The 25,798-nt window shown below is 36.7% G+C and overlaps 1 pseudogene; it reads right to left on the bottom strand.

Annotated features, from left to right (window-relative positions):
* Window positions 1–2,970: 2,970 nt before the first annotated feature.
* On the bottom strand, window positions 2,971–24,795 carry LOC116630292 (annotated as a pseudogene).
* Window positions 24,796–25,798: the final 1,003 nt, after the last annotated feature.

Genomic DNA, 25,798 nt, shown 5'->3' on the forward strand with positions numbered 1-25,798 from the left:
GTGGGTGTCCTGTTAAAGTTGTAGATAACCTGATCCTCAGTGTAGCCCGGCGTTCTCTTGAGGGAGCCTTTTGATGCCTGCATCACCACTTTCTTGATGTCATCGTATTTGACAGCTTTCTCCAGGTGAGTAAGGGACAGGCGGGGCTATGTAGGGAGAGATAGATAGGGGGCCATGGGATCAGGCTCACAAAATTCAAAAATGTGGAAGATGAAAGGGAACCAGAGATAAGGGAACAAACCAGACCATCCTGTCCTAGGTGTCAGAGGTGGGGTCTTGTTGTAACAACTACTTGTGACCAAGAAAATTACCAGGCCCTAAAAAGGAAGTAAGCCATTGAAGGTGTTATCACTAGTCCTTGCTGTATGGTGATATCAATAGAGATGTTAAAAGGATTTAAGTTCCCTGGTTAGCTTTCTAGAAAAGACCATCCCTAAAAGCCCTCAGTGGCAACACTGTCGGGATCCCTCTCATTCCTGAGAGCTTTTTCTGTATCCTCACTTAATAAACTTTTATCACTTTATTCACTCTCCTTTGCAAGATTCATTCTTTGACTCCGTGAGACAAGAACCTCACTCTTCCACATCACAGGTGGCAGGTTAGAGCCACAGCTGACACTTTGGGAGTGGAGACATGGAAAGCCATGCCAGTGAGTTTCCTTCCCATCAGCTCAGAGATGACCTTGTCTATAGCCTTGGCAGGGCCAGTAGAAGCAGGAATGATGTTCTAGGCAGCCCTTTGGCCATTATACCACAGCTTCCCAGAGGGGCCATCCAGGGTCCTCTGGTGGCAGCGATGGCATGGACTGTGACCCTGAGTCCCTCCAGGATGCCAAAGTTATCATGGATGACCTTGGCCAGAGGGGCCAAGCAGTTGGTGGTACAGGAGACATTGCTGATAATCTTCAGGGAGTTGTCATACTTCTCATGGTTTATGCCCATCACAAACACGCGGACATCAGCAGAAGAGGCAGAGATGATGACCCTCTTGGCCCCACCCTTCAAGCGAGAGCCCTAGCCCTCCCCATGATGATGAAGACCCCAGTGGACTCCACAGCATACTCAACATCAGCATCACCCCATTTGATGTTGGCAGGATCTCACTCATGGAAGATAAAGATGGGCTTTCCATTGATGACAAGTTTCCTGTTCTCAGCCTTGACTGTGCTGTTGAATTTGCCATAGGTGCAATCATACTAGAACATGTAGACCATGTAGTTGAGGTCAATGAAAGGGTGATTGATGGTGACAATATCCACTTTGCCAGAGATGAAAGCAACCCTGGTGACCAGAAGCACAATACAGCCAAATCTGTTTACTCTGACCTTCACATATGTCTTGGGATGCAGCTGGCATTGCACCAGAAGATGTAGCTGTCTGTCAAATGGGGAGGAGCAGAGAGCCAGTATATGCTTTTTAAAATCTATGGAAACCACTTGGGGCAAAGACCAGCAGTCAAATTAACATACGAAGCTCAGTGTCTCCCGTGTTCCTGTTAGGCTTAGGAATGTTTATCTCACATGAGAATGTGGTTAGAATTAAGTATAATGAATGCATATTTTACACACAATGTCAGAATCCCTTAAAAATATCCTGGGCTTTGACAATAATGCAATTTATTTTATGTAAGAACCATTTTTAGGGAGACAGCCATTATACTAATCTGAAAGAACAGTGCTATAGTAGAAAGTACAAATGAATTTGTAAGTAAATGTGGAGATGAAAACAATTATGACTAAAACAAACACATCTGACTTCACAGAGGAGATGGCATTTGATCTGAGCTTTCAAAGGTGAACAGAATTCAAGTGGAAAGAAGAGAAGCAACAATTATAAGCTGAGGGGACACCATAAGAAGAAGCAAAGAGGTCTGAAAGTGATGGAGATAAGGAAGAGACAGATAGATCTGAGAGTGTTGAGTCCAGCAGATGATTCAACACAATGAGGGGAGGAGATTATGAGCATGAGCTCCCTGAAAATTTCTACAATTAAGGGGTAAGCGGAGGGAGAGGAGGCAGGAAAGGGAACAAAGAAAGACTATTATCAGAGATGTTGGAGCAAACTAAGTTATTTGGTATCATCTACATTGAAAGAAGAAAGCCTATGAGGAGGGACTAGTCAATAGAGTCAAATGCTATGGAATGCAATAGCAGATGGAACAAAGAATTATAAGTTTGATTTGGCAGTTAGTACTAATATGAGCTGTTTGCTGGAATGTTAGTTTGATGGAGGCATGGGCCAGAATGCAGCAGAATGGGGACCGAATGAGAGAACATAAAGAAGTAAAGATCCAGCTCAAAAAATGTTGTCTCTTCTCTATCATAAACTGAGAATGATTATTCTCTCTCATTCAACTCTCTTAATCCTTAGTTTGTATCATTTATTGATACTTTTTAAAAAAGACTTTATTTATTTATTTGAGAAAGAGAGAGAGAGAGACAGCACAAGCAGGGGGAGAAGGAGAAGCAGGCTCCCCTCTGAGCAAGGAGCCCCATGCAGGGTTCGATCCCAGGACTCTGGGATCATGTCCTGAGCTGAAGGCAGATGCTTAACTGACAGAGCCACCCAAGCTCCCCTTATTGATATTTTTAATGACATCGTATGGCTTGTGGGTATTTGTTTACACAATTTAATCCCTATTGTGATTGGTACCTATTTTTATATACTTCATATCATAAAAAGAGTACTTACATAGTATGCTCAATGATGAACTTTTAAATAGTGCATCATTAGGTAAGATTCCAACCATTTCATAGTTAAGTAAGAAATTTACACTAACCACTCTAATCTTTTCTTGCTCTACTGAACTACAGTGTTGATTGTCTACAAGCACACCTCAGAGATGTTTACACAGTACTATAGTTTATTAAGTGTGCAATACCATCATGGCTAAAAAACAATGTACATCCCTTAATTAAAATACTTTATTGATAAAAAAAGCGCTAACCATCACCTGAGCTTTCAGTGAATCCTAATCTTTTTCTGGTGGAGGGTCTTGCCTAGATGTTGATGGCTGCTGATTGATCAGGGTGGGGCTTGCTGAAGGTCAGGGTGGCTGTGGCAATTTCTTAAAATAAGCTGACAATGAAGTTTGCCACATTGATGGACTCTTCCTTTCATGAGTGATTTCTCTGCAGCATGTGAAGGTATTTGATAGCATTTTACCCATAGTAGAACTTTTTTCATAATTGGAGTCAATCCTCTTAAACCCTGCAACTGCTTTATCAACTAAGTTTACATAATATTCTAAGTCCTTTGTTGTCATTGCAACAATTTTCATAGCATTTCCACCAGGAGTAGTTTCCATCTCAAGAAACCACGTTCTTTGCTCATCCATAAGAATCAACTCCTCATCCATTCAAGTTTGATCCTGAGATTGCATCAATTCAGTCACATCTTCAGGCTTCACATTTAATTCTAGTTCTCTTGCTATTTCCACCACATGTGCCGTTACTTCCTCCACTGGAATCTTAAGCTCCTCACAGTCATCCATGAGGTTTGGAATCAACTTCTTCCAAACTCCTGTTTCTGTTGATACTTTCATCATTCCCCCTCAATCACAAATGTTCTTACTGGCATCTAGAATGGTGAATTCTTTCCAGAGAGTTTTCAATTTATTTGCCCAGATCCATCAGAGGATTCACTATCTATGGCAGCTATAGCCTTATGAAATGTATTTTTTAAATCATAAGCCTCGAAAGTCTTGATCCATGGGTTGTAGAATGGATGTTGTGTTAGCAGGCATGAAAACAACATTAATCTCATTGTCCATCTCCATCGGAGCTCTTGGCTGACCAGGAGCATTGTCAATGAGCAGTAACATTTTGAAAGGAATATTTCTTTCTGAGCAGTGGTTCCCAACAATGAGCTTAAAACATTCAGTAACCCATGTTGTAAACAGATGTGCTGTCATACAGGCTTCTTTTTTCCATTTATAGAGCACAGGCAGAATAGATTTAGCATAGTTCTTAAGGGTCTTAGGATTTTTGGAATGGTAAATGAGCAATGGCTTCAACTTAAAATCACCCAGATGCATCAGCCTCTAATGAGAGAGTCAGTCTGTCCTCTGAAGCTTTGGAAGCCAGGCACTGACTTCTCCTCTCTAGCTATGAAAGTCCTAGATGGCATCTTTTTCCAAAAAGATAGAAGGCTGTTTTATCTATATTGAAAATCTGTTGTTCAGTGTAACCAACTCCATTAATGATCTTAGTCAGATCTTCTAGATAACTTGCTGCAGCTTCTACATCAGCATTTGCTGCTTCACCTTGGACTTGTATGTTATGTAGATGACTTCTTGTCTTCAAACTCATGAACCAACCTCTACTAGCTTCAAATTTTTCATCTGTAGCTTCCTCACCTTTCTCAACCTTCACAGAATTGAAGAAAGCTAGGGTACTACTCTGGATTAGGCTTTGGCATAAGAAAATGTTGTAACTGGTATGATCTTCTATCCAGACCACTGAAACTTTGTCCATATCAGTGATAAGGTTGTTTTGCTTTCTTATCATTTGTGTATTTACTAGAGTAGCATTTTTAATTTCCTTCAAGAACTTTTACTTTTCATTCACAACTTGGCTAATGATTTGGTGTGAAAGACCTAGCTTTCTGCCTAGCTCAGCTTTTGACATGCCTTCCTCACTAAACTTAATCATTTCTAGCTTTTGATTGGAAGGGAGAGATGTGTGACTTTTCCTTTCACTTGAACATTTAGAGGTAATTGTAGGGTTATTAATTGGCCTAACTTCAATATTATTGTGTCTCAGGGAATAGAGAGGCCTGAGGAGAGGGAGAGAGACAAGGGGACAGCAGGTTGGTGGGAGCAGTCACAACACATACCACATTTATCAATTAAGCTTGTCATCCTATATGGATGTGGTTTGTGGTCCCCACAAACAATTCTAATAGTAATATTAAAAATTACTGATCACAGATCACCATAACAAATGTAATAATAATGAAAAAAGTTTGAAATATTGCTGGAATTATCAAAATGTCACACCAAAATATGAAGTGAGAAAATGCTGTTGGAAAAACGGTGCCAATAGTTGCTTAACACAGGGTTACCCAAAACTTCAGTCTGTAAAAAACACAATATCTGCAAAGTACAATAAAGTACAATAAGACAAGAAAGGCCTATATATCCATCATCCTTTTTAAATACTTCATTTTTTTTTAGTTTGAAGAGTCTTAAAGAAGTGTGTGGTTATTACTTTTTTTTTTTAATTTATTACCCATTGAGTCTGGTAGATCCTCAAGACATTGACTGTTCTACTCAGGTCAAGGCCCCCTTCCCAGCATCCTCAGCTTACCTCTCCAAAACCAATGATACTAACAAAACCAAACCAAGCTAAGCCAAGTCCAACCAAATTAAGTCATATTATATGCAAATGAAATCGAACTAAACTCATACATAACAAGTCTTATAGCCCTGAATTCCTCTGCTTACATTGATGAACTGTTTATGGACATTATTCCTATTCCCATATCTCTGAATGTATGAACTTTTGTGTGTTTTTTTTGAAAAAACTATTTTTATTTCTAGTTTTGTTTTTGTTTTTTAATTTTATTATGTTTTGTTAGTCACCATACAATACATCATTAGTTTTTGATGTGGTGATCCACGATCCATTGTTTTCGTATAACACCCAGTACTCCATGCTGTACGTGCCCTCCTTAATACCCATCACCGGGCTAACCAATCCCCCCTCCCCCCTCCACTCTAAAACCCTGTTTGTTTCTCAGAGTCCATAGTCTCTCATGGTTCATCTCTCCCTCCGATTCCCCCCCTTCATTTTTCCCTTCCTTCTCTTGATGTCCTCCATGCTATTCCTTATGTTCCACAAATAAGTGAAACCATATGATAATTGACTTTCTCTGCTTGACTTATTTCACTTAGTATAATCTCCTCCAGTCCCATCCATGTTGATGTGAAAGTTGGGTATTCATCCTTTCTGATGGCTGAGTAATATTCCATTGTATATATGGACCACATCTTCTTTATCCATTCATCTTTTGAAGGGCATCTCGGCTCTTTCCACAGTTTGGCTATTGCAGACATTGCTGCTATGAACATTGGGGTGCATGTGGCCGTTCTTTTCACTACATCTGTGTCTTTGGGGTAAATACCCAGATAAAGATAAGATAAAAAGCTTCTGCACAGCAAAGGAAACAATCAACAAAACAAAGAGGCAACCCACAGAATGGGAAAAGATACTTGCAAATGACACTACAGATAAAGGGCTGGTATCCAAGATTTATAAAGAACTTCTCAAACTCAACACCCAAAAAATAAATAATCAAGTCAAAAAATGGGCAGAAGATATGAAAAGACACTTCTCTGAAGAAGACATACAAATGGCTAACAGACACATGAATGTGTGAACTTTTGAACACCAATTTGAAAATTTTCTTTGGAAATGCTTTTCTGTGTTTTTGGAAACAGCCCTGGATGTTTACCCAGAGCAACTCAAGGGAGGCTACTTAGAGTGGTTACCTAGGAACCTGGTGAATATATCAGTAGAGATTTCTAGAGACTAACTCTAAACATCTATTTTAAACAGTCTTAGCAATTTAATGGTAAAGAACATTCTGAAGAAGTTATTTCCCTAGCAAAACTTCTGAGACATTTTTAGAATACAAGACAAATACCCCCAATCCCTGGTGGGGTTGTTTGTTTGTTTTTTAGGTTTTTTTTTTTTAATTTTTAAAAAATAGAAATAAAAAAGGTGGAATAGATGGATTAGGTAAAAGTTGAAACTGAACATTTAGGGCATCTCAACTAGCACCAAATCAATTATACCTTTTTTTTTTTTTTTTTTTTATCCTTCACCTAAAAACCATCTGGGCCTGTCATAGAGACTCAGCCTCTAAGCACAGTCAAGAAGGAATTGTCCAGATTGTCAAGAACACATGCCTTATACCACTTGTACAACACTTGTAGAAAGAAGTCAACTTCTACAACAATGGGTAAAATTATATAGTGTTCAGGAAGTCCGTAAGTATGAATAGCTCTAGGATAATGTAAATGTTTATAAAGCACAGTTAGCAGTTAGAGATTTCACACCTTCTTCCACCAAACACCTAATTTATTTTTTTCCTAAAAAAAATTTTTATATTACATTTTTAATGTCAACATTTTCAGGGACTAGAATATATTTTGCTCTTTTTTTCAGATTTTAATAATCTTACCTATGTTTCTAGTTTCTTCTCTTTCATCCATCACAGATCTTTAAAAATGCAAAATCATTAGAGATCTTTTCTTTCTTTATTATGTAAGGGAGATGGAGGGGTATGGAGAAAATCCACAATGATTTTAGATTATAGAAATTGTATTTTGGTTATTAGTAATTACAGTCTTGTAGTTCAATTTAATTCATGTATTTTGAGTGCTCTCAGAATTTCATTCATTTGACTAATCACTATAAATGTGTCAACTAAGCATGAAGACTATAGCTTCAGGCTGCATAAAATTTACCAGCTAATCTGATGTGATAGATGAATGAGCATCCATTCATCCTAATTTAAAGGAAAGTTCTCAAAAATGGAAAAGATTCTAGGGGAAAAATAGGACTTTAATTTCAAGGTTTTTTTTTTTTTTTCCCCCTCTCTTATATGTTTCAAATATGGACTCAAATGTTTGCACTCATTCATAAGATCTGTAATCATCTAAGGGTGTTCATTAATCTTTATGATGTTAATTCTGTGTCATCTTTTGTTCTCTAGCATATTGTATCAAATATTTTTCAAAATTCTCACTTTTGCCCACAGTGCATTTTTAAGGCATAATTATTTTCCTGACTCATTCTAGATCCTTTGAGGAAATGAGCAGAGGTATATCCTATGTGTTAAGGCAATTCTTCAAGGAATTAATTATAAAATGGCCTGTTTTGAAGATGCCCTGAGTTATGTGTTAGGACAATTTTATTTTGTTCTCATCTTATGAGAGAGATCTTACAAAACCAAAATAGTTCATTTGAGAAGAAGGTAATTGCAAAGGTGGATCTTTGACTTAGCTACTCACACGTATTTGGTACTATTACTCGAGATAGTATAGATGGTCATTTTAATGTGCATTTACCAGTCATCAACACACTTTACAGAGGATAAAGCTTAAGAAGTTAGAGCAGATGACTTCCAAATGCCATTGCAGTTTTGCCATGTGATGACATATGATTGTTACTACGTGGGTAAGCAAGATTAAAGGCACACTGAACGGATAACTAAAGCCATCACAAGCCCAAATCTGAAAAAGAACCAGCAACGGTTTTGAGTTCCTTCACATTTAGAATTAGATGATTTATTTACCTCTTTTTATATAGTATTTTAAGTGTTATTTATTCACTCATAGAAAATGCCATAAACAGCTGGCCCATATTTTGCTTTTGGGTGATTTCCTTCAGTAACTGTGGAGAAGAGTTCGTATGAAATTAGAGGCCTTCTTTGTTCTATGGAAAATCATGTAGTCGATGATTATGATGCTCCAAACTTGGATCGACAAACATGTAATCGTGGACTTTGGAGAGATGTTGCTGTAAAAGCCAGCTCACTTCTTTTCTTCTTCTCATTGCAAAAGCTTGTTTGTAATTTGTTTGTTTGTAACCTCTTTTTGTTTTTCTGCAGTGCTTTTTCAGTTCAATTAAAATAATCAGCGACTTTCTTTCTTTTTTTCTTTCTTTCTTCTGAAGCTAATTAAGTTGTGATCATTAAACCATTAAAATGAAGGCAAATATAATTAAAAATTTCTCCATTTAAAATGTTTGGTTATACATAAGTGACAGAAGAGTATAAAACATATATTAAAGAGCAAGAATAAAATATTTAGGAATATTAACTTTCATCTTAAACTAGTGATAGATGGAACACTTGGCACCCTTCAGAAGTCCTGCAGGCTTTTTTGACCACGGGCAGTTTGGGCTTCTCAGCCTGGCTAAGAAACATAGAGCACGGCCTGCTGAAGATTGGAAAAAGAGCTTGAGGTCAGAGGTCGACACAGTGAGGGAGTTTGCTCTTTAAGAGGTTATCTGTGGATCTGCAAAGCCAAAGTATAATTGGGTTTTGTGATGTGATTTTAGTGTGTAATTGTATATGATCTTAGATAGTTTCAAAGACAAGCTTGGAAGATTTTTCTAGCCTGTTTGTGATAGCAATTTTAGGGATCGTGTGCAATCTTGGATGGACAATTCAGAATGATCAAAAATAGCCATCAGAAGTGATACAGCAAGTACTTGATTCATTTTAATTATAATCAGCCCATTGATTTTAATGTGATGTTTTCTTTCTTTTCAGGACATTGCGTTGGCTATGAAAATAAAGATATTTAGTTTTCATGATGGGTAGCAGCATAGCCAATTTTATATCATCATCATAGTTCTCAGTATTTCAGAGTTTGAACTTTACCGAGGATTACTGAATCATGACAAGGAAAGAAAAATGTTAGAGCGCTGCACTTGAATATCTAGGATTCTTTTTTGCCACTAAATTTGTCAAGTTTCTGATTCCTGAATATTCTAAACATGGGAAATAAACATTTCCTTATTGTTTTAGGTGTTTAGGGCTGCCTTGATTAAGCTGTCCCTGCTGTCAGTTATGTTCTTATAAGCCTGGTTGGATCTATTTCATGTTAGGAAAAAGCTCAGATAAAGCCGGGAAAGCTTAATGTTTATCCAATGTGAAAATAATTACTCAAAAGTGTTATTCTTAATCCAGATAATTAGAGTGAGGAAGGCAAGATCAGTGTCATTGTGAATTATGCCCCGGCAATTGACTCTTGGTCCTTGTAAGTTTCAGGTGAAGATGTGAATGGATAAAGGTTAGATTAAACATAATCCAAAGTAGCTGCAACCTTAATCTGTTATGATACAAGGATGATCACTTAAAAAGAGCTGGATTGTGGGATTGTTTCTGGTTGGATAAGATGCTGCTCGACTGGGACTAGTCTGAAAACATGCTTAGCACCATGTCACTGCGGCTGGGAGCACTTGTGCACGACTGCAGCCTGCCACAACTGACAGGCGCTCCTGGGCTCCCGCCGCACGTTGGCGGAATCACCCTTTCACAGTATCTGGGCTTCACAATAATATGCCTTCCAATGGTCTGCGTGGCACAAATATTTCCTGTGACCTTTGTGGCATCTCTTCTTGGTTGTCATAAGCATAGACTGGAAAGCTGCTAAAACTCCGCTATAAAGTATGCAGCCATTTATTAACTTACACAGTTAGAGGGCTTATTTTTGCTCCGTTTCAACATAAAAAGTCTATTGTGAGTATGACTCTTTTAAGGTAATTCACAATATTTGTAGAACTAGTTATCTATCAAGTATTTTGAAAGTAAAGCTAGGCTTTTCTAAATATTTCTGGGGAGTTAACTTTTTTTTTTTTTTTTGGAGTACTGGCAATGAGATCCAAAAGCCTTTAAAAGCATGATGCAAAATCCAGCCATTTTTTTAATTGCAAGGGAAAAAAAGTATTTGGAGTTTCATTTGTTTTTCTCAATAAATCTCAGAAATTTATTACAATCAATTTCTGAGTGGCTAAGTTGGTTTGCTTTCATACAGAAAACGGAATAAAAATATTATTATGTGAAATCTTATTGCCAAAATTGAAATGCATTCTATTTTATGACAAATGAATTTTAAATAGTGTTTGAACATTTAATGATTTATAATAGTTGTTTGTTCCTCTCCCCAATAAAATTATGTTGTGCCACATTTATTGTTGCTAAATAGTTTAGAAAATAATTAATGCAATGTAAAAGATAATAGTGTGAATTTTGGGGGCACCTGGGTGACTTGGTCGGTTAAGCATCTGCCTTTGGCTCAGGTCGTGATCTCCGGGTCCTGGGATGGAGCCCCGCGTCAGGCTCCCTGCTCAGTGGGGAGTCTGCTTCTCCCTCTCTTTCTGTCCCTCCTCCGTGCTCATGCTCGCTCTCTCTCTCAAATAAATAAATAAAATCTTTAAAAAAAATAATGTGAATTTTAAAAATACATTTAGCTTGATCTGGAATAAACTTCTAAATGATTAGTTTGAATATTTTAGTAAGGTATTAAAGTATTATATTTTAATAAATATCACTCTGATATATCAATATATTTTAACCTTCACTAAAATCCAAGTTCTCTTCATCTGATACATGTTGTCCTTTGATAAATATATAACATCGTGTGCTATGAATGTACCAGGCATGTTTTCTAGTTACATTAATGACTTTCATATGTGCGAACTTTGCTTTTCAAAATTTGTTTTTCAAAGGCAATAAATATTTGTTGGGCATTTACTACCCACATGAAGGCATTTGTTCCATAGTTTTACAAATTATTTAATAATTTCTGAAATTATTTCTCAAATTAATAAATTTATGCAACTGATGTTTTACCGAGGGCCTCTTGTGTGCCAAACAGTGGTTAAGGATGGTGACTATAGCACCAAACAAAACCAAGTCTCTGCCCTCATGAGGCTTACAGCTTTGTGAGCCAAGAGAGAAAGTAAGATAAAAAATAAATACATAATGTGGAAAAAAGTGGTAAATGCAATGAAAAAAAAGGATAGTTAGGGGTTTGAGAATGGGGCATGGCAGATCACTATTTAACATGGAAATATTAGAGATGGCTTCATGGAGAAGGACTTGTGGAAAGACCTTAAGAGTATGAGAGACTAGGTCAAGTGGTACTCTTGGCTAAGAATGCACTGGCTTCCAGACAATTACTCTTTTTTGGTAAATAGAACAATTTACCAGGCAGATTTTCATCAGGCTTTCAAACATAGTTATCATTTCAGAATTTACTGATTAAGTTTTGCCAGAGTACCAGATTCTTTTCTATATTTAAAAAAATTACTCAGATTGAACAATCGTTAATAGCTTGTGGTTCTAAAATATTTGTAAAACATTTTGTGCTTGATTTTGGAAAAACAGTGTGTCTTTATCTTCCGGATGATGATGAAAAACATATAGCTATCAGCCATCAAGAAAATGCACTTGTATTCTTGTATGAAAGAATAACAGCAAGAAAGAAGAATGTCTCTTGGTGCTTATTCAATTGTGTGTGAGTGCTACAGGCCCCAGGAATTCTGTTGTCATTGTGTGTTCTACCTTCTATAGATATAAGTCTTACACCAGGCTTTGCCTTGTGAATGAGATGACTTAAGAGGCGTATTGACCAGGGGATGTAGACATTTTGCTCACCTGACTTGTTGTCACTAGAACTCTTTTTTTCCCTAATTTTCAAAACACTATTTCATTGCCTATATCCCGAAGAGAATTTACCCTTTAATTTTTGTGTTATTTGTTTATATTTCAATATAAACATATTTTCCAGATCATCACTGCAGAAAAGAATCTGCTAAGGAAGAAAAGAGAACAGACATGAGGTTACTAAGTTCCTTGACAAAAAGAGGAAGGTAAGGGATAAACTGAAAGAAGAATACTTACAGAAAGGGGAGATTGATGTCACTAAAAACATTTATCTTTTTACAGCTTTAGAACAAGGGCTTCTAGGACAAAATCCAGCCAACGGACTTCCTCATAGAAAAGAGAGAATAAGGCATAGTTGCAAAGTTCAAGTTGGATGAGAACGCAGAGGTCCAGAAGGGAAGAGGCAGCCTTTGGCCAGGTTCATACACAGCATCTCAGCAGAACCAGAGGTACTCCCAGTCTAGTGCATCAGAGCAGGGAATGGCTTCTGACTGGCGCAGACAGTCCTGAACTTATGAACAGACAGTGTTTAAGTGGTCAGTAAGCGTCTATTTTCTCATAAGAAAAAAAAAGTTATAATGCATAGTTAGATTCATAATAGAGCTGAACCATAATAGTCCTGAGCCCCAAATTCTGAGGCCTCTGTACCATAATCATTCTTGAGCCTCAGTTGCCATAAACCCAGAGTCCTGTTGAACGCTGCATGGTTTTCCCTGCTTCTACACCTTGACTTTTTAACCCAGAGTCTTGAGGCTCTTTGAGAAAGGAGACTGCACAGAGATGATGGCTGCTGGAAAGATACCAAAGCAGGGCCAGCTGGGGAGACCAGGTGACAGCCTCTGGTGTAGTTCTTTGGTGGTGGGAGTAGGGTGGTGGGTGGGAAGTCTGGGATCTAGGATCGCCAGCAGCAGCTCTTGCAGATGTCGGCTAGTGAGAATGGGATCACGTGGGTGGAATGACAACAGTACTATTATGTACTGGATGGCAACCAATCAAATGTGCTTGGGGCAGAAACGGCCCTGACGCTTGTATTGGCACCACAGTCCCTTTCCTTGTCCCTTGGGATGGGGTGAAAGAGTTATCAGTCCATGGGAGTAAATTAAAATGCAAAATTGTGATTTTTAATGATTCATTTAGCAATAATTACTTGTCCTCATGAAAGAGTTAAATGCCCCCCTCACTTGCAGAAGGAAGAAGATTGTCATTGAACCTCTTAAGTATAGGCAATAGACATTTAGATAAAACAACCACCAGGATTGAACAAAAACACAGCAAGTTTGGCTTTAGTAGAAGTCATGTAACTTAGCAGGACCTTTCACAAAGACAAAGGGAAGATACCACATGATCACCTCAATTGAGTCAATATGTAAACAAATAAAAATTATTAATACATTAGAAATAGAAAGCAAAGCAACTTAATGAATATAAAAATATCAATTGTATTTTGTCAGTTCTAAAGTGCATTTTACAATTGTTTGTATCTCAGTTATGACTAAATAAATTCAGTTTACTTGAAGGTGGTCTACTTTGCTCAGTCCTTTAAACTAAGAAACAAAGGATGAAAGTACTCATTACTACTCTTAATCATTTAAATTCTGAAGTTTCTTGACAAAAAATAACACAAGAACAGATATAAAAGCTGTGACTATCAGGAAGAATAAAAATCCATCATTATTAACAGAGTATATGATTGTATTTCTAGAAAAATCCAAGAGGCTCAGCTGATAAACTACTGGAACTAGTAAGGACATTCATTAAGTGGCAGGATATAAGATAAATATGTAATATTAATAACCAATTACAACTTTATTGCTTGCTTTCTAAGCAAAGAAATGATGCTACTCTTGAAATATAAAAAGATAGTTTTGACCATAGTTTTAAACATTGTTTATGTTAAAACACCCAAAGCATAATAAAAGAACAAAAGGTAACTTGAAAAAAACATTCGCAATATACATGACAGACTGAGAAATAGAATTCTTAAATACAAAGAACTCTTACAAATTGAAGGTAATGGCCTGCATTGGAAAAGGCAAAAATATAAAGAGATAAATCACGAAAACACAACCAATACTAATTCATGAAAAAGAAAAATCTCCCTCTCATTGATATTAAAATTAAAATAACTATAAAGTACTACTTCTCTTCTGTGTTAGTTATCTATTCCTGTGCAATTAATTACCCCCAAATTTAGTGGCTTGAACAAGAAACATTTATTTTATTATTTTTTTAAGATTTTATTTATTTATTTGTCAGAGAGAGAGAGAGTGAGAGAGAGGCAGGTAGAGGGAGAAGCAGGCTCCCCACTGAGCAAGGAGCCCCGTGCTGGACTCCATCCCAGGACCTTGAGATCATGACCCCAGCCAAAGGCAGACGCTTAACCGACTGAGCCACCCAGGCATCCCAACAAATATTTATTACCTTACGTTTTCTGTGGGTGAAGAATCCAGGTGTGGCAGTACCTTTAGCTCAGAATCTCTTACAAGGTTGCCGTGGAGGTGTTAGTTGGAGGGACAGGAGTCATCTCATGATTCAACTAGGAGAATATCTGATCTTAATATCACACACGTGACTGTTGGCAGACCTCTGGTTCTCGCTGGCTATTGGCCAGAGATATTAGTTCCTTTGCCTTACACATCTTTTCATAGGACTACTCACACTTAGCAGCTTTCAGCAGAACAAGGAACCTGAGAGAGGCAGAGGAAGGGGGCTCAGAGTGGGGAGCAGGAGGGAGGATGTGGGAGCCCAAGACGAAACTATCTTCTCTTTATAACCTAATTTTGGAAGTGATATCCCATTGATTTTTCAATATTCTTTTGAATAGAATTAAATCAGGAATCCAGCCCAACTCAAGGGGAGGGAATCACACAAAGGTATGAATACCCAAGGGCAGGGATCACTGGGGCTATTTTAGAGTCTGAGCATTCACACCTCCCATTAAACAGCAAAGATGAAAAATAAACACTTAAAAAAATCAACTCGTAAAAATCTGGTGTTGAAAAGGGTGAGGAGAAATATAGTCTGGTAAGAATAATACATTGATATAAACTTTTGGGATAATTTTTATCTAAAAAGCAATAAAATGTTCACACTTGTGGACCCATAATTACATTTGTAGAAATTTATCATAAAGACAAAAGAAGAGACACACACAAAGACTTGTATAAAGGAATATACATCAGAACCTCATTTATAATAACAAAGTAGTAAACTAACTTTTACAAAGAAAGGGAAGATGAAATGATTTATAGTGAAATCTGGATAGTAGAATATTTTAGTCACTTTATTATGTTTCCAAAGTATATTTCACATTAGAAAAGGCATTAACATTAGAAAGCCTTAAAATGTTTAAGCAAAAAATGCAAACTACTGTGTAGTATGATTTTGATTATATTGAAATATTGATTTTAAATATATATGCATATATATATATAGAGAGAGAGAGAGAGAGAGAAAGGAACAGAGAAAGAGATACAGAGATATAAATAAAATTATTACCATTATATATCTTTGGTAAGAAGATTAGAAGACTTAGGAGTGAAACTTTTAAAGACAGTTTTGGTTTATAAAAATGTCTATGTATACAAAAAGGAACTTTCCCAACATTTTCTTTTGCTCCTTAATTTTCTCCTGCCAATGCAAAGTAGAGGGTTATGATTTAATGTAAAAACATGATTAGCTGTGTTGGCAACAGTATGTCCAGTCATTTTAATTGGTGGTATGCCACATGATGGACAGAACCAAAACTATGGTGTACCACAGAACTGGGAACAGTTTCCATACCTCAAGGCCCAGTATTAGTCTTGGCTAAAATACTATGTGATGATAACAAATGCTATACTTTAAAAGTAATTTCATGTTGGTGTACATTTAACATCATCTGATGCTTTTTAGCTAAAGTCACTGTTTTAATTATGCTTCTATTATAGAATCTAGTATAAATCTGCTTTCAAAAAGTTAAATCTCACCACCATCCACAGTTAGTATTTTTCAAACCACCATAATGTGTTTGAAATTAGAGTAGGTAAGCATTTGAAACAAAGAGATCAATCAGGAACATGCTTATTTTTTACTTTCATGGTTTTAGACGTCCACTTAGAGATTTCACCTATAATTGAATCCAGCCTATTACATAATCCTGTGAAAATAATTTCTTTAACATCAGCCTTTCCTGCTAGACTGTGAGAAACATGAGGGCAGGGATGTTATTTGTCCTACTCATCTATTTCCAATACCTCCTATTGGAAACCTGGAGCTTAGCAGAGACATAATATTTCTTTATTAATGGGATGAATGAATGAATGAATGAATGAACGAATGAATAATAAAGCTCTGGGTACTTGAGTTTGTTTGTAGTAACATGTCTAGGACATTTTACTTTGTGTCTGTCTTGTTTCTATCCTCTCCAACACGGAAATTTCAGAATCCATAATGATGGTCTTTTTGTTTTGATAACACTCCTTTTCCCAAAGTCCCCACTTTTCCACCCCCAACCCCCAACAAAATACCAAGAAAGAAAGATAATTGTCTAAATAACAAACTAAAGAATAACAAATTCTGGGGGGAGACTTGTTAGTTTTATTTAATCAAGTAACACAAAATAACTGGTATATCTTCCTTTTTCAGTAATTTTGTTAAATGGGTTGGTTTTTTGGTCATTATGTTTCTTTTTTTTATTATTATTATGTTATGTTAATCACCATACATTACATCATTAGTTTTTGAGGTAGTGTTCCATGATTCATTGTTTGCGTATGACACCCAGTGCTCCATGCAGAACGTGCCCTCCTTAATACCCATCACCAGGCTAACCCATCCCCCCACCCCCCTCCCCTCTAGAACCCTCAGTTTGTTTTTCCGAGTCCACGGTCATTATGTTTCTATGTACAGTAATCTCCCATGGAGTTCAATTTGTGTGTGTGTGTATGTGTGTGTGCACTTGAGTGTGGCAGACAGAATACTGACTCCTAAGAACGTCCATATCTTAATTTCTCGAACTTGTGAATATGTTACCTCATGTGGCAAAGAAGACTTGCAGACATGATTAAAGATACAGACTTTGAGATGGGGAGATTTTCCTGGATATCTGGTGGGCCAATCTGATCACACAAATCCTTTAAAAGTGGAGAATCTCCTGGCTGTGGTTATAGAGAGATGTGACAATGGAAGAAAGGGTCAGAGAGCTGTGTTTTGCTGTCTTTGGAGATGGAAGAAGGAAGCCTTGAGCCAATGAATGCAGGAGGCCTCTGGAAGTCAGAAAGGGTCAAAGAAACCAGTTTTTCCCTAAAGTTTCTAAAAGGAGCACAGCCTTGCCAACACCTTGATGCTAGCCCTTTGAGGTCTGCATTGAACTTCTGACCTATTGAATTGTAAGATAATAAATTCTGTTGTTTTAAGTCATTAAATTTGTAGTAATTTGTTACAATAGACAATAAATGCAGTGATATTTTGGGTGAATTCATGTGTATCTATTTGTCTAGTTCTAAAACAGTTACTTTAGTAAAGATATTTATAAAAAAAATTTTATCTTTAGATCAGCTTACTGCTTGGCCAAGTAAATTTAAGTACATATGGATTTTTCAAATTGCCCATTTGGTTAGAAGAAAACATAATCAGGTGGGCCAGTTGGAATTTTAGTAGGTAGTGTTCTTTCCTGCTACTTTTTGGGGGATCTTATGGGAATCATTATGTGTAGTTAAATTAGGAATGTGTGTGGCTGTGGACATGTTTTCTTTTCCTATGGAGATGGAGAATGGCAGAAGGGATGTGGGGGTTGGAAGGTGACTTGGTGTTTGTGGTTAGGTTGGTGAAATATTTTGTGGGCTTGTTGATTTTATATATGACTCTTTCAGCCATAATCTCTTGGCAATGTGACAACAACAGTACCCTTTATCTGGAGTTTTCCAATATTTGACTTGTTAATATCGACATGGGAATAAAGAGATGAAAACAAGAAATTCAGCTAAACAAATCATACAAGCTCATGGTTAAAATTGAGTTAGAGGTTAAACTTTAGTTACTTTCATTTTTAAATTCTATTATTTAACTATAAGGTAAAAAAGTTAAACAGTAATTTTTAATGCAAATTTTTTATTTTTATGAAGTATTTCTATTTAAGAAGTTTTATAAGATTTCGACTGTTTGAAGCAATGCAAATAGCTTTATTTCTTCTTCCATTTGGCATATGTACTAGTTTCCTATTACTGTTACAAAAGATTACCACAAACTCTGTGGCTTAATGCCACACAGATTTATTTTCTTACAGTTCTGGAGGTCAGAAGTCCAAAATGAGTCTTAGGTGCTAAAGTCAAGGTATTGGCAGGGCTGGAGGCTCCGGGTGAGGATTTGTTGTATTGCCTCTTCTGGCTTGTAGACATGGCTCAAACTCCTTCTCAGGCACAGCGGCACATCACTCCAATCTCTTGCTTGTCATCACATGTCCTCTAATTTGGACTCTTCCTGCATCCCCTTTATAAGGACCTTTGTGATTACATCCGACCCATCTAGATATCCAGCATGATGTCCCGTGTCAAAATCTTTAACTTAAACATATCTGCAAAGTCCCTTTTTGGCATTGTAAATTGATATTCAGAGGTTCCAGGAATTAGGATATGACGTGTGTGTGTGTGTGTGTGTGTGTGAGTGGTATGTAGGTGGATTATTCAGTCTGCCAATATAAACTAGAAATCACAAATGCAATGCATGGAGCACTGGGTGTTATGCACAAACAATGAATCATGGAACACTACATCAAAAACTAATGATGTGATGTATGGTGATTAACATAACATAATAAAAAAAAAAGAAATTACAAATGCTCTGATACCTCTCAATATTGTCCTTATCTTGGAAGACCATTGTCAAAGTTCTTGGTGGTCATTTCAACCAAGACACTACATGTAATTCATAGAATAATAGCACTGAAGAGTTGTCAGAGACTTGGAAATTACGTAGCCCATAACTTCTTGAATTAAAGAGGAAATAGAGTAAAGCTTGTATATTATATATCTGGAATTAAAATTCAGAGTCTTTATATCTTTAGAAAGACCAAAAGCATGGTGTTAAATGAAGCAAAAGAATGTTTTGACTTATTGGATAGATAGTAAAAATCATTAATAATTTATTGTCATTTTGTTGATGTATGTAATAGAGACCATTTTTTTAAAATTCAAAATATAGACTATGGTTCCAAAATATAAAAAAAAAAGAGTTCTAACTCAAGCCTTTTATTTAACCTATACTTATCTGAAAAATAATATAAAATAATAACCAAATAATTTTTAAGCTAAAACATTTAAAACTTGCTTCTGTATTGGTAAGTATAATTTAATTCAATTGACAGAACAACAAAATAAAGTATTAGAAGTATTTACACAGTATATAGGATTGTGGGCTAAGAGTGGAGTACCACTATGCAATGATACACACAGATACTTATAGACAGACACCTCCCCCCACACACATATATAGAAACACATATGGATATATATGGATATATATGTGTAAGTATATATATTTAACTTTATACTTCTATTTTGATTATCTTGCAACTTCACATTTAGCTTTTGTGTTTAACTGCTTAACATAATAACTATGTAATGCTTTGTTATTTCATTGACAATAATGTATTCTCACAGTGTTAAGAAAACTTACCAAGTCTATCATGTTATATGTTATTTAAATCATGGCCATAGAAAATGTTCACTTATTAATGCATCTGAAACTTCTCTGCTCAGTAATAACAAATGATAATGCCATATTTTGTAATATTTCTAGATAGGACATGACATTTTTTCAATATATTCCTGACAATAGGAACTACCATCAGCTTTTAAAATGCGTAATTTCATGAAACTTCCATTTGTTATCTATTGGAACCCACAGAATGAGTTCCAACAACTTAATAAACTTAATAGGTAATTACATCTTTACTAATAATTGGATTTATAATGAATGTATATTCCAATATAGTTCTTTAAGAAGAAATTATGTTCTTTTAGTTGTGATCTTTTAAAAGATTTTAAAAGATTTTAAGATATGTTATTTGATATTCGTTTTAAAATATGTTATTTGATAGTTGTTTCAGCTTACAAATGAAATGTTCTGATCTTCTCACTAAAAACCACCCACAATACTACAAGAGGTTACATATCTTATGTGAAACAAAAATGTAATGCGATTTCTCTTAATAGTATTTAGAAGAAAACTGCAAATCTTAACTGCATTTTTGAAAGATTTGTATTGTTTTATAATCCGTGTGTTTTTTAAAAGATTATATTAAAAACTAATCTTCAAAATTAAAAAAAAAAAAAAACCTAAACAAGATCTTTTAGTGTTCTACCCATTCCATTCATCCATTATATGTTTGGAAAACCGTATTATTTACGTTTGTGTGTGCATGTTTGTGAGTGTATGTGTATATGCACACACAACTGCCTATGTGTATGCACACACAGCCATTCAGATATATATCTGTGATGCTAAATTTTATGTGTCAACTTGACTGAGACATGGAGTGCCCAGATTAAACTTGATATCTGGGTGTGTCTTTGAGGGTGTTTCTAGATGAGATTAGTATTTGAATTGGTAGAGTGAGAAAAACAAATTGCTCTCCCTAATGTGGGTAAGCATCATCCAATCCGTTGAGGGTCTAAAGAGAATAAAAAGGCAGATGAAGGGGAAATTTGCTTTCTGTGCCTGACTGTTGAACTAAGACATCAGTCTTTTCCTGACCTTTCAGGCTGAGACTCATACCATTGATCCTCCTGTTCTCAGGACTACACCCCCACCTTTCCTGCCTGCAGACAACACATCATGGGACTTCTCAGCCTCCATAATAGCATAAGCCTATTATTTATAATAATCTCTTTATATATAGAAATAGAAATATACATAGTCTGTTCTTCTGGAGCAAACTTTGTGGAATTAAAGAATTCCTTTATGGAATATGGTGAGATATAAATAATCTGAATCAAGATTTATATTCAGTATAGATATCATCTTATTTTTTTAATGGGGTATACTACCATATTTTTGATGATCCATTGTAGTATGAAGAAAAGGAGAGCAATATGTTTATTATATGACTGAGAAAAGGGAAAGATCAGGTGAAAATAGCAAGTGGAGCAAGTAGAGAATACAAAGGAAAAGATTGCCTTTCTGTACAACAGGGAGGGAGGAAAATGATGAGTTTGGCCTGGTCCTAAATTGGCTTTAGGATTTGAAATTGTCAGAGAAAATTCTCTAAACAGAATTGTCTTAATAAGCACTTGTGAACATAACTTGACATCATGTGAACTAGGTCACGTATGCTTAGATTATTTCTTAAATGGTCATGGAAGAAAGAAACTAATGGTTTGTTTGTTATACCTCTAAATTTCAATATTCCCTGAAATACATTGGTAATCTAGTAAATTGGTATACTGGTTAGGAGTGCTTAGCTTTCCTACCGAGGAGCATTAACTTAGTACAGTAGTTGGGACTGCAAATAAATATCCAATGTCTTTTACTATTATCTTACAAAATGAAGTCAAAACTTCTTTTTGTCCTTGTGGTCTTAGAAACATCTCTTCAAATATGGTGTCACTGGAGCTTTTTTTTTTAAAGACTTTATTTTTATTTATTAGAGAGAGAGAGGGAGGGAGGGGCAGAGGGAGAGGGAGAAGCCGACTTCCTGCTGAGCAGGGAGCCTGACACAAGACTTCCCCTCCCCCCCACTCAGATCATGCCCTGTGCCAAAGTCAGACGATAAACTGACTGAGCCACCCAGGCACCCCTCACTGGAGCTTTTTAAGTATAGGTAAATGTCTATTTAAACTACCTATTTTGTTAACTAACCTCTTAATCTCTTTTCTGGATTAACCAGGGCTCTCCCTCCCTTTTATTTATTTATTTTTTTACCTTTTGATTTAGATTTATTTTTTTAAATTTTATTTTATTATGTTATGTTAGTTACCATACAATACATCATTAGTTTTTGATGTAGTGATCCACAGTTCATTGTTTTCTTATAATACCCAGTGCTCCATGCAGTACGTGCTCTCCCTAATACCCCTCACCGGGCTAACACCTCCCCCACCCCCCTCCCCTTTAAAACCCTCAGTTTGTTTCTCAGAGTCCATAGTCTCTCATGGTTCGTCTCTCCCTCCAACTTCTCCCCCTTCATTTTTCCCTTCCTTCTCCTGATGTCCTCCATGCTATTCCTTATGTTCCCTAAATAAGTGAAACCATATGATAATTGACTTTCTCTGCTTGACTTATTTCACTTAGTATAATCTCCTCCAGTCCCATCCATGTTGATGTAAAAGCTGGGTATTCATCCTTTCTGATGGTTGAGTAATATTCTATTATATATATGGACCACATCTTCTTTATCCATTCGTCTGTTGAAGGGCATCTTGGCTCTTTCCACAGTTTGGTTATTGTGGACATTGCTGCTATGAACATTGGGGTGCATGTAGCCCTTCTTTTCACTACATCTGTGTCTTTTGGGTAAATACCCAGTAGTGCAATTGCTGGGTCATAGGGTAGCTCTATTTTTAATTTTTTGAGGCACCTCCACACTGTTTTCCAAAGTGGCTGTACCAACTTGCATTCCCACCAACAGTCTAAGAGGGTTCCCCTTTCTCCACAACCTCTCCAACATTTGTTGTTTCTTGCCTTGTCAATTTTGGCCATTCTAATTGGTGTAAGGTGATATCTCAATGTGGTTTTGATTTGAATTTCCCTGATGGCTAATGATGATGAACATTTTTTCATGTGTCTGTTAGCCATTTGTATGTCTTCTTTGGAGAAGTGTCTGTTCATGTCTTCTGTCCATTTTTTGATTGCATTATTTATTTTTTGGATGTTGAGTTTGGGAAGTTCTTTATAGATCTTGGATACCAGCCCTTTATCTGTTGTGTCATTTGCAAATATCTTCTCCCATTGTGTGGGTTGCCTCTTTGTTTTGTTACCTGTTTCCTTTGCTGTGCAGAAGCTTTTTATCTTGATGAAGTCCCAAAATTTCATTTTTGCTTTTATTTCACTAGCCTTTGGAGATGTATTTTGAAAGAAGCTCCTGTGGCCAATGTCAAAGAGGTTACTGCCTATGTTCTCCTCTAGGATTTTAATGGATTCCTGTCTCACACTGAGGTCTTTCATCCATTTTTTTTTTTTTTAAAGATTTTATTTATTTGACAGAGAGAGAGACACAGCGAGAGACGGAACACAAGCAGGGGGGAATGGGAGAGGGAGAAGCAGGCTTCCCGCTGAGCAGGGAGCCCGATGTGGGGCTCGATCCCAGGACCCTGAGATCATGACCTGAGCTGAAGGTAGACGCTTAACAGCTGAGCCACCCAGGCGCCCCTTTCATCCATTTTGAATTTATCTTTGTGTATGGTGTTAGAGAATGGTCGAGTTTCATTCTTCTGTATATAGCTGTCCAATTTTCCCAGCACTATTTATTGAAGAGACTATCTTTTCTCCATTGCATATTTTTTCCTGCTTTGTCGAAGATTATTTGACCATAGAGTTGAGGGTCCATATCTGGGCTCTCTATTCTGTTCCATGGGTCTATATGTCTGTTTTTGTGCCAGTACCATGCTGTCTTGGTGATCACTGCTTTGTAATATAGCTTGAAATCAGGCAACGCGATGCTCCCAGCTTTTTTTTTTCTTTTTCAACGTTTCCTTGGCGATTCGGGGTCTTTTCTGATTTCATACAAATTTTAGGATTGTTTGTTCCAGCACTTTGAAAAATGTCATTGGCATTTTGATCGGGATGGCATTGAAGGTATAGATTGCTCTGGGCAGCATAGACATTTTAACAATGTTTATTCTTCCGATCCATGAGCATGGAATGTTTTTCTCCCTCCCTTTTTTAAAGAACAATGGCTGCATACATTCTACTCCCATGGAGTGAGCTATACATCCCCAAATGTGTTTTTGTTCACCAAATACCTCTATGTTGATTGTTATTCTAATACCGTTATTTAATTAAGCATGAAATAAACCAAGAAATTTTTTTTTAAAGATTTTATTTATTTATCTGACAGAGAGACAGAGAGAGAGAGAACACAAGCGGGGGGAGTGGGAGAGGGAGAAGCAGGCTTCCCGCTGAGCAGGGAGCCCAATGCAGGGCTCCATCCCAGGACCCTGGGATCATGACCTGAACCGAAGGCAGACGCTTAACGACTGAGCCACCCAGGCGCCAAGAAAATTTGAATAAATACATTTGCTTCCATAAGAGGTAAGTTGAATTCTACCCAATAAATAGGAATAATTGAACACATGTGCTTATCTATGCTCTTTCCTACAATCCCAAGACAGGAAAGGACTAAAAGTTACAAGCCCATAATGAAAAAGAGAACGTGAAAGGAGACAATAACAAATAAGAAATCACATAGATGGACATATGGTGACTAACTTACAAGGTCAGAGAAAGGTAACATTCAAGACATCATAAAAGGAACCAATAAGAAAGCAGTTTGTAGCACAGAATTGTACAAAAGTTCGAAATTTTAGATACCAGAGAATTCTGGGAGCAAAGGTGAGGAGGTGGAGTTAAAAACAGGACTGGTTGACTGTCTGTGCAAGGAAGAGTAAAACCGTGGATCCTTTTCTTCATCCATTGCGCATCCTTCTTCCTGAGCAGATGGAAAACTGGAGGTTTGCAATACAGAGATAGCAAACCAGACCTGTTCTTACTCAGGAATGACAGACACTGCTGTGGGAGAGCTGAAGGGAGAATTTAAGTGTACCCACATGATGCTGATAGCCCAGTCCCTTTCCCACTGCTGGGCTTACAGCATGTTTATACCCTCCAGAAAGAAGACTGAATATAGTTTCTATAGAAACTGACAGCCTTAAAAGAAATAACATACACGTGAAGACATTCAGGATGCTGCTGGGAAATGTCCGAATTTCACATGGTCCTCCTACCATGATGTGCACTATTTCACAAGCTCTATTTGTATTCACAAGGCTGTCACGTGTGTGTGTGTGTGTGTGTGTGTGTGTGTGTTTTATTCTTAAGGAACTGTTAGGCAAAAATTAGTCACATGTGATATCTTTTGGATTAACTCTAATTTTCTACACCATTTCTTATAACTTTCTAACTCACTGTTGGTCTTTCTATTGTTTTTTTTTTCCTGTAAGATTCCCTCAAATCTATTCCTCTACCATAGTTCCTTTTACTTTTGAAATTCAGTAATTTGTATGGTTCCCTGAAAGTTATTTTTTGTATAGTATTCTATTCTAGTTTTATAGATTTTATGTCTTTTCACATCTCTCTGAATTTACTGATTACAAGGAGGCTTTGAATTTTATTGTCTCTATATCAGTAAAACAAAAACAAACAAACAAAAAACAGAAATCGTGCCCATGGAAGCACACACAGACATGCCCATGCACACACATGCACCCCAAACAAGTTAAAAGTTGTGGACAGACATTAATATGAATCACATTTAAAGATTACTATGGAATTAGATATTAGCAAGCCTACTCAAAGGCGGAGAGGGGGGAGGACTAAAAGACCCAATTAGGTTTTACAGTTGGGTTGCTTTGTAAGTGCATTTAAGTTCATGAAACTTCAAAGAATAAAAACTAGAAATTGTAATATATGCATCATGG

The sequence above is a fragment of the Phoca vitulina genome, unplaced genomic scaffold (genome assembly GCF_004348235.1).
Source record: "Phoca vitulina isolate PV1807 unplaced genomic scaffold, GSC_HSeal_1.0 scaffold3, whole genome shotgun sequence".
NCBI lineage: Eukaryota > Metazoa > Chordata > Mammalia > Carnivora > Phocidae > Phoca > Phoca vitulina.